The following is a 9,991-nucleotide window of genomic DNA, read 5'->3' on the forward strand; positions in this document are numbered from 1 at the left end:
AGACAGCTTCATCCACCAAGCCATCAGGATGCTGAACTCCCTCCCAGGCCAGTACCCCCTTCCCTTAATACACAAACCAAATGTCACCAGCCACTTTAATGAACTGTAACAGAATTCAATTGCACTATGTTAAAACTGTTTACAATACTGTCTACACAGGTTTTTTTTAAGTTAATTGCACTATATGAAAACTGTTTAGAACACTCTTTACACTTTATACATATCTGCCATATTTATACTTACACTGAAAATTCTGCTCATACTGCCATATTTATTTATTTATACTGATAATTACTATACTGGGGCGGCACGGTGGTGTAGTGGTTCGCGCTGTCGCCTCACAGCAAGAAGGTCCGGGTTCAAGCCCTGTGGACGGTGAGGGCCTTTCTGTGCGGAGTTTGCATGTTCTCCCCGTGTGGGTTTCCTCCGGGTGCTCCGGTTTTGCGCTATTTCCGGGTAATCTGAGTTTACCACCACTGTGTGCCTATACCGCTGTTCGCAGCTGTGGGCTTAGTGTGAGCCCACTAAGTGCGTTCGCGCGCTGGTGTGGGCCGCCGTAATACCCATGTTCTGTGTTTTTTTTTTTTACTGCTGTTGTCGCAGCCGGAAATCGTGTGAGTCTGTCAGACTGCTGTTACAGGCCACCTAGCGCTATATATACTGCTCTGGGTGTGTGTGTGTGTGCGTGCACGCGTGTTCACTGCTTCAGATGGGTTAAATGCAGAGGATGAATTTCACTGTGCTTGAAGTGTGCATGTGACATTTAAAGGTTTCTTCTTCTATTTGTTTGAATTGTCCTATATCACCATGATAAGTGGATTTGTTATTTGAGTTTCATACTGTGTTTTGGTGTGCACCTGCTATTGTGCTGTGCCTTTTTTGTTGTTGTTGTTGTTCACGGGTGTAGCCTGCTAGGTGCGTTTGCACACTGTGCAGGCCTCGGCAGTGTTCCCGTGCCACAACTGTTTTTTTTTCCTGAGCCTTACAGCTGCCAAACCATGAAATAAGGCTGTATGACAGGACAGATTCTACTGTACCTCTGTAGAAAGTAATAAGATGGGTGGTAGAAAGGCCTGCCTTTTTCAGACGGTGGAGAGAATGGAGCCGCTGGTGGGCCTTTTTAATGATGGCGGAGGTGTTGGTTGAGAAGGTCAGGTCATCTGCCAGGTGAACACCCAGGAACCTCATCTTCTCAACTCTTTCCACAACAACACCATCAATGATCAGAGGTGTGTGGTGATGTGATGTCCTCCTGAAGTCTATCACCATCTCCCGTGTTTTACTGACATTCAAATGCAGATTATGTGAGCTGCACCATGATGTTAATTCCTCCACCTCCTTCCTATATACAGACTCATCAACACCTCTGACCAGGCCTACCACGGTCATGTCATCGGCAAACTTGATGATGTGGTTGGTATCTGAACGTGCAGCACAGTCATGGATGAGCAGGCTGAACAACAGGGGGCTCAAGACACAGCCTTGAGGGGAGCCTGTGCTCATATTGATGGTTTTTGAGATGCAGCTGCCCACCCTGACCCTCTGCTCACATTGCCCTTGTAAGGAGTGCGCCAAGACAGACTGCCTGGCCACTCGCTCTTTTAATGCATCGGCATGAGCGGCTCGAATGGGTAATGCTCTAGCCATCACCCTGGCGGCTCTACGAAAGACACTGAGCCCAGATGATCAGGACGCCAGGGCCCTGGTGGACACAGCTCTTTCTTCCCACTCCCAGCTGACACAAGACGTGGGGGATGCTATGGCCTCTGCGGTGCTGTGCCGCAGACAGGTTTGGCTGGCGCAAACCTCCCTGCCAGAAGCCATCAAGCAGGAGCTGCTGAGCCTCCCCGTGGCACATGGGCATGTTTTTCACCCAGGATCCCAGGAGGTGCTTGATCGCACTGAGCGCACTGCAGCATCTAGGGAAGCTGTCCATCATGTGTGCGGTAAGTTGGCTTCAACTGCCAGCCGGGCGCCTATGGGTAGGTATAGGCTGTGGCAGCCCACCTGGCCTCCGTCGGTGGGCAACGACCTGGTGGCCCTATGGGACTGGCGATTTCGTGCACCCGACCCAAGTACAGCCCCAAATCCCCGACCCAGGGAAAGAAGAGGACTGCAGCAGGGCACAGGCAGGGGTGCAGGCCACGGTGGCGGTCCTGCATAGGAGGCTTGGGTCGCCTGTCGATTGTCCTTCCCAGCTGTCCTGGACCTCCTGGGAGGGGATTGTGCCAGACCCTTGGGTCGTGGCTATGATGGCTCGCGGCTACCTATTGCAATTTTGACGGCAACCCCCTATGCTTTCAGGGGTCAGGGTAACATCTGTAAAAGACCCGGCTTTGATGTCCGTACTCATCAAGGAGGTTCAAGAGTTACTTCTAAAAGGGGCCATCTCAGAAGTACCACCCAGCGCACAGCTCACTGGGTTCTACTCCAAGTATTTTATTGTCCCCCCAAAAAACAAACAAACAAACAAACAAACAAACAAACAAACAAACAAAAAAAACCGGCAGTCAGTCATCGGCCTGTTCTCGACCACAGGCCCTTGAACCGATATCTCAAGGTGTTGCCTTTCAAGATGGTCCACACGAGTGGTGATGCGGTCCATCCGGCAGGGGGAGTGGTTCATACCTCTGGACCTAAAGGACGCGTATTTCCACATCCCAATCTGCCCAGAACACAGGCCCTTCCTGCGCTTTGCCTTCCAGGGCAGGGTGTTCCAGTTCCAGGTCCTTCCTTTTGGCCTTTCCCTGGCCCCAAGGGTTTTTACTTGCATGGTGTCAGCCACGCTGTCCCCCCTCCAGGCTCGAGGTCTGAAAATCCTACCATACCTGGACGATTAGCTCATCTGCGCCCCCTCCTGAGAGCAGGTAGTGCGTGACACAGACACAGTTCTGGCCCACATCCTTGGGCTTTGCTGTCAACCACAAGAAGAGCAACCTGCAATCCTGCCAACAGGTGGAATTCCTTGGCATCTTCCTCAACTCAGTCGGCATGACTGCATCTCTCACTCCATGGAGAGTGGACAGCTTGATCGAAATGCTGAAGTATTTCCGCTTGGGCAGTCTTGTTACGGCTCACAGAGTCCAGAAGCTGCTGGGTTCGATGGCAGCAGCAGTAATTCCTCTTGGTCTGCTGAGGGCACGCCCCCTGCAGTGCCGGTTCAACGCTTTCCATCTCCATCCGAAAGACGACAGACAGGTGAAGCTGCGTGTGTCTCGGGCTTGCATCCAAGCTCTATGTCCTTGGAGGCAACCCCCATGGATGTTGGAGCACATAAATGCCCTCAAACTGAAGGCCATCCATCTCGCTCTTTGAAGATTCCAGCCGGTGTTGGAATACTAACATGTTCTTGTGAGAACAGACAGCACCTCGGTGGTGTATCATGTGAATCACCAAGGGGGCACGAGGTCCCGGCGGTGCCTTCAGGTGGTGGAGGAGTTGCTGACATGGGCATAGCCACGACTCTCTTCACTGAGGGCAGTGCACATCCCAAGTGTGGAGAACAGAGCAGCCAACATTCTCTCCAGGACAGGGCCACTCCCGGGAGAATGGAGACTGAACACGGACATCATCAGCCAGATCTGGATGCGGTACAGTGTTGCACAAGTGGATCTCTGTGCGTCAGCAGAGACAACACACTGCCCGGAGTGGTACTCCCTCATGGGGCAGCCATGGCAGTTACCATGCAGAGTGGATCTTCTGTCACAGGCGGACGGGCGGATCTGATATCCGAACCCAGGTGCCCTACGTCTATGGGTTTGGCCCCTGCAGAGTCCATCACTAAGTGGCTAGACGAGTCTGTTCAAGAGACACTCAATAATGCCAGGGCTCCATCTACTAGAGCTTGCTATGCACTCAGATGGAGGATCTTTTCAGATTGGTGTGCCGGCATGGGTCTTGAGCCGGCAGCTTGCCCTGTGCCACATGTTTTACGCTTCTTGCAGTCCCATTTGGATCAAGGCAAGGCAGTCAGTACAATAAAGGTCGATGCTTTGGCCATTTCAGCCTTTCACCAGGGCGCAGACAACGGACCCCTGGGTAGGCATCCGTTGATTGGCCAGTTCTTGAAGGGAGCCCGCTGGTTGCGTCCAGGTCACACCTTGCAGGCACCGAGCTAGGGATCTGCCCACAGTCTTAACATCCAGGGCTAGAAATTTGCGGTGGTCCGGTCGCCCGAGGTGACTTAATTTGTCATTTGATGGGTAATTCCTGTCACTAGCCAGCCCGGCTGGCTAGTTGAAAATAAAAAAATATATATGAAGCGAAGATTCAGACTAGGGGTGTGCGATATATCAAATATACTCAATATATCTCCAAAAATTCTGTGTGAGATACATATAATTAATATATCGTAACTATTGAGTATTTTATGGTCATCTGCCGACTTGCGTTTGTTTCATGTTTGTTGCATTTGTTTAAAGCCTTTTCCGGTGGTTTTCTCCCTGTCCCTCAGGTAGTAACGTGAGAGGCTGCCTAAGGGTAAAAAAAACAAACAAAAACAATAACGTCACACACTCGCCAACCAATCCCGGGCGACATCTCGGTGCTGAAAGGAACTTGCAGGAAGATTTCCTAGTTTCAGTTTACAGCGCTGACTCAGTTCGTGCAATCGCTGGTGTTGCATAGGCTACCGTGTAAGCTCTGTCAATTTCAGCGACAAATTAAAAATGGAAGCGGACGAACTGGTTCCTAAAAGAACTAGTAAGGGGGTCAGTCATCTGGCAGTTTTTTGGATATCGCGAGGAGGACGTGGAACAGCAAATGCCAATTTGTAAAATGTGCAAAAAAAAAAACAGTATCAAAATACTCGGGTCTTGAAATAAATGCACATTAGTCACGAACAATACCGGCTAGTGGCCTAGTGGTAGCATGTCCGCCTCTCGATCGGGAGATCATGAGTTCTATTCACGGTCGGGTCATACCAAAGACCATCATAAAAAAATGGTACCTACTACCATCTGGCAAGGCACGCTGCAATACAGACGCGAGTGGGGAGTCAAATTCTCGTGGTTACCAGAGGACCTGCCCCCCACTGTAACCCTAGCTATGTAATAGGCGAGAGGCCGAGGGCCGTGAAACGGAGATCGGCGCCACCCCCGATGCGCCACTTGGCGTGGAAAAGGGAAGGACAGTCATGAACAATGGTAACTACTCTCTTTTGTGTTATTCTTGACAGAAGTAAAATTCATACATGAACAAATTTTGGCGAGTTGATTTTCTGTTTGGCTAGTTACTTTGGAAGGTAACTAGTCCGGCTGGCTGGTGAAAAAAAATATGAATTTCGAGCCCTGACATCGCTCACTGAAGGAACATATGAACCTATTTCATATGCAGATTTGTGATCTTTGTCCCTTAAGACTGCTTTTCTCTTGGCACTCTGTTCAGCAAAGCGGGTCAGAGAGCTGTGTGCTCTCTCCATTAGTGACGACTGTCTAAGGTGGCAGGCAAGAGGCACTGGCGTGTCGCTTTGGCCAAATCCAGCTTTTCTGCCAAAGGTTCTTAATCAGCAGTCCATCAACCAGGTTCTGGAGGTGTCCCAATTCCAGCCTTCCTCTGCCTCACAGGCAGAGCAGGACAAGTTGTTCACTTTGTGTCCAGTCAGGGCCTTGAGGACTTATCTGGCCCGTACACAGTCCTTGAGGAGAACGCACTCTCAACTTTTTGTCCGTTATGGGGCGGCAAAGCGCGGGCTGCCGCTTTCCAAACAGAGCCTGTCTTATTGGCTGGTGGAGGTTATTTCCCATGCTTACAGGGCTCAGGGGATACCAGTCCCTTCAGGTACGAGGGCTCACTCTACCAGAAGTGTAGCTATGTCTTGGGCTGCCCTTAGGTGCAGCAACAGGCAATATCTGTGCAGCGGCTTCATGAGCTACGCCATGCACTTTTACCAGATTTTACAGGGTGGACGTAACTCGCCCAGCTCCGGTCGGTGCCGCCGCCCTCATGACCATGACTGAGCGAGGTTCTAATGATTAATTCTAGGTTCCTCGTGACTCTTTTGGTATGTGTCATCCCTTTTTTAGACCGTAGTGACAGTTAGAGCGAGGTCGAAACAGATTGTAAGTTATGAAGGTAACTATGGATCTGTGAGACCGAGGGATGACCATCACCATCCTTGTCGCTCGGACCATCCTGAGGCGCTCAAGGTAGGAGACTGAACTGGGAGCAATCTCTGCTATTTATAACGCGAGTCGTTCTGCTTCTGGAGGTCATGGACATGACTTTGTTGACATATGGTCTCGGTGATAGGCAGAACGAAGGTGATCATTCCTTTTTTAGACCGTAGTGACGGTCATCCCTCGGTCTCACAGATCCATAGTTACCTTCGTAACTTACGGTTTCAGTTGTTCTTGCTAAAGATGGAACCAGTAGAGGGCCATGACCTTTTTACTTCAGTAAATGAGCTTTTAAAAGGTGCACTATGTAGGAATCTGTGGTTGGTAGAAGAGAGCAACTGGACTTGCTTGAAGATTCTTGAAAACGTTTCACCTCTCATCCGAAAGGCTTCCTCAGTTCTGTCTGACTAATAGGGAGTATCAGGTATTTACCCTCTCATGGATCAATGAATGGGTAAATACCTGATACTCCCTAGACAGAACTGAGGAAGCCTTTCGGATGAGAGGTGAAACGTTTTCAAGAATCTTCAAGCAAGTCCAGTTGCTCTCTTCTACCAACCACAGATTACTATGTACCTGGATGACTGAGAATCTTCACAGACATGCACTATGTAGGATCTAGTAGCATCTAGTGGTGAGGGTGCAGAATGCAACCACTTGAATGCCCCTCCCTCAATGGACGGTGGCTCTCAGGGGCCCAGCTATGAGTGCATCAAGCAGCCTGTCAACTGGTACTTCAGGTCATAACTTCTGTGTAAGACAGTGAACATTATTGTCATGAATCATGGGTAATACCTACAAATCTAACCTGCAGCCGTTATGCACATTACAAAAAAGAGCAATAAGAATTGTCAATAATACGGGATATCTTGAGCATACAAACGCATTATTCGTAAAAGCACACACTCTGAAATTCACTGATCTGGTTAAACACAAGACTGCACAAATTATGTATAAAGCAAGACATAACCTTCTTCCGGGTGAGGTACAAAATACGTTTATGGAAAGGCAGGGTGGGTCTAACCTGAGAGGGGAAATGAATTTTAAGAGAGTAAATGTTAGAACAACTCTGAAAAGTATGTGCATAACAGTCTGTGGGGTGAAATTGTGGAATGGTCTGGATAATGAGCTCAAAAATAGCACCAACATAAAACTATTTAAAAAATTATATAAAAACATGTTAATAAAAATATATGAGAATGAGGACAGGCAGACTATATAGGTGATGATGAAATTGAGAGTAAGTCTGTGACTGGTCTTCTTGTATTTAGTGTATAGTTATAGGTATGTGTATATGTATGTACTGTATATATGTATTGTATGTGTGTCTATATGCATAACATAAGTATCTGTATATATGATTTGATTTGGTCGATATTATACCATGTCGGTATGTTTTGATATGTTGGTATGTTTTCTTTTTTGTTTATTGCTTTTGTTTATTTTGTATATATAGTTTATTGTGGTGGAAAGTGACATTTGATTAGCGGTGGTATAGAGGGTTAGGATTGGATAAGTTATTACTTCTTCCTAATCCTTTCTGAACATTATGTTATTGCCTTGTGGCTACGCTATTCTGTTTGTTTATGATGATGTTTTGATTATTGTATTTTTTATTTAAATTTTTATATCTTTCTTCTTTATTGTTCAGAATAAAGTAATCAATCAATCAATCAATCAATCAATGTGTTGCACATTATGGTAGCGTCAAAGACCAGATCGACCCCAATAACGTGAGGGAGGAGAAAAAGAGGGAGGGGAAGGTGAGGAAGAGGTGGTGGAGCAGCATTCAGGACCTCACGAGGAAGAGGAGTGACCAGAGCAGCTGGTTCAAGAGAAGAACAGGAGAGAGTGATCACCCTCCAGAGAGAGTGAAGAGAAATAACGGAGGTTTGGATTTATAAAATTATTTTATTATGATCGTCTGTACGATATGAACAATCCCAACACAACAGAAAGTGGGACTGATGTTGTCTGTCTCAGGCGGCTTCACTTCACACTTTTGCCCTGTTGAGGAGGAGTCACACTCCCTTGTTTTTCCTTGTGCTAAATAAGAAGTGTGATCCTCCAATTCTCGAAATTTAGGTTCACAAATTTGTTAAGCAACAAACACTGATTCCTCTCCTTCCTTCTGGATTCACGCTGCTACTAGTAAACTTGCAAAAGCCGCTCTCTAGAAGTTTATCTGGATACTTTATTCCATTCCTGCTAATAAATCCCCCCAAGTCTGGCACAGCGCACCTCTAAAAGCGGTTTTATTTTCCATTTTGTGTGAGGATCTGAAACCTTTCAACACAAATATTACATAGATGTATCACGTTCATTATGTCTTCTTATTAAAATCAAGTCATTAGTTTTCTTTTGTTACAGACATGTAAAAGTTTTTTTCCTTTAGCTGACATGTTTCGACGGTGTAACTTCTGTCTTCATCAGAGGGTCACCCGGATGTTGGTGTGTGACGTGCTTTTGTAATCAGCTGATGTTATGGAGGTGTGGCCTCCCTGTCAATATTGACTAAAAGCTTTACTGAAGCCTTTATTGGACACCAACAAAACTGAAAAACAGGCATACAACAACTTAATACCCACAGCCAGCATAACCCCCCGGATCGATGGTACACCAAAAATACATAAACCAGGAGCACCGTTACGTCCGATTGTGGACAGTATCGGATCAGTTACCTACAACCTGTCTAAAGCGCTTGCGGAGATAATCAAACCACTGCTGGGCCAAACAGAACAACATTGCAAAAACTCAAAACAACTAACAGAACAACTCAGTAAGATAAAAGTGGAGGAGGACGAAATTTTATCATCATCATCACACGACGTTGTCTCCCTATTCACAAAAACCCCAGTGGAAGCTACATTGCAAATCGTACAACAGCGCCTCAAAACAGATAAGACTCTCAAGAAACGCACACAGTTATCAGTAGAAGACATCAGTCAACTTCTCAATTTCATTGCCACATCCACATACTTCCAGTTCCGCGGAACAATATACAAGCAGAAGGAGGGGTTTGCGATGGGGGACCCACTCTCCGCCATAATGTGTGGCTTCTTCATGGAACACCTCGAAAGAGAGGCTATTACATCTGCCCCAGAAGAATGCAGGCCCACATTATGGAGGAGGTATGTAGATGACATCCTGGAGAAAGTAAAAGTCGGACGCACCCAACAATTGACAGATCACCTCAACTCTATAGATGACACCGGCAACATAAAATTTACACATGAAGAGGAAACAGAAAAATCAATAGCATTTTTGGACATAAAAATTCACCATACAGACGACGGAGACATCAAAATAACAATCTACAGAAAACCGACGCACACTGATCAATATCTGCTCTGGACGTCTGAACACCCCATCGCACACAAACTGTCAGTTGTCAGAACTCTCTACGAATGTGCAGCAATCATAACCGACCCCACAGAACGCGCAACAGAACAACAACACATACGGCAAGCTCTGATCACGTGTCAATATCCACCATGGGCCATACACAAAGGCGCACAACAAGTGAAAACAAAAGAAAAGACACAGACGAAAAAAGGAAGAAAACAGACAACCCCAAAACAAGAAAGTAAAGCAGTAGTGACTCTACCGTATATCAGAGGAGTTACAGAACAAATCCAAAGAGCCATGAAAAAACACAACATACAAACACCCGTGAAACCACACACCAAACTACGACAGCTACTAGTTCACCCTAAGGACAAAATCGACCAACACAGTAAATGCAATGTCATATATGAAATACCATGCCTGTCATGCAATAAAACCTACAGTGGGGAGACAGGAAGGAGTTTTAGTATACGAAAAAAGGAACATAAAAAGGAATGTGAAAAAGAAACAGAACAGAGACAAACAAG

This window comes from Neoarius graeffei, chromosome 27 (genome assembly GCF_027579695.1).
Source record: "Neoarius graeffei isolate fNeoGra1 chromosome 27, fNeoGra1.pri, whole genome shotgun sequence".
NCBI lineage: Eukaryota > Metazoa > Chordata > Actinopteri > Siluriformes > Ariidae > Neoarius > Neoarius graeffei.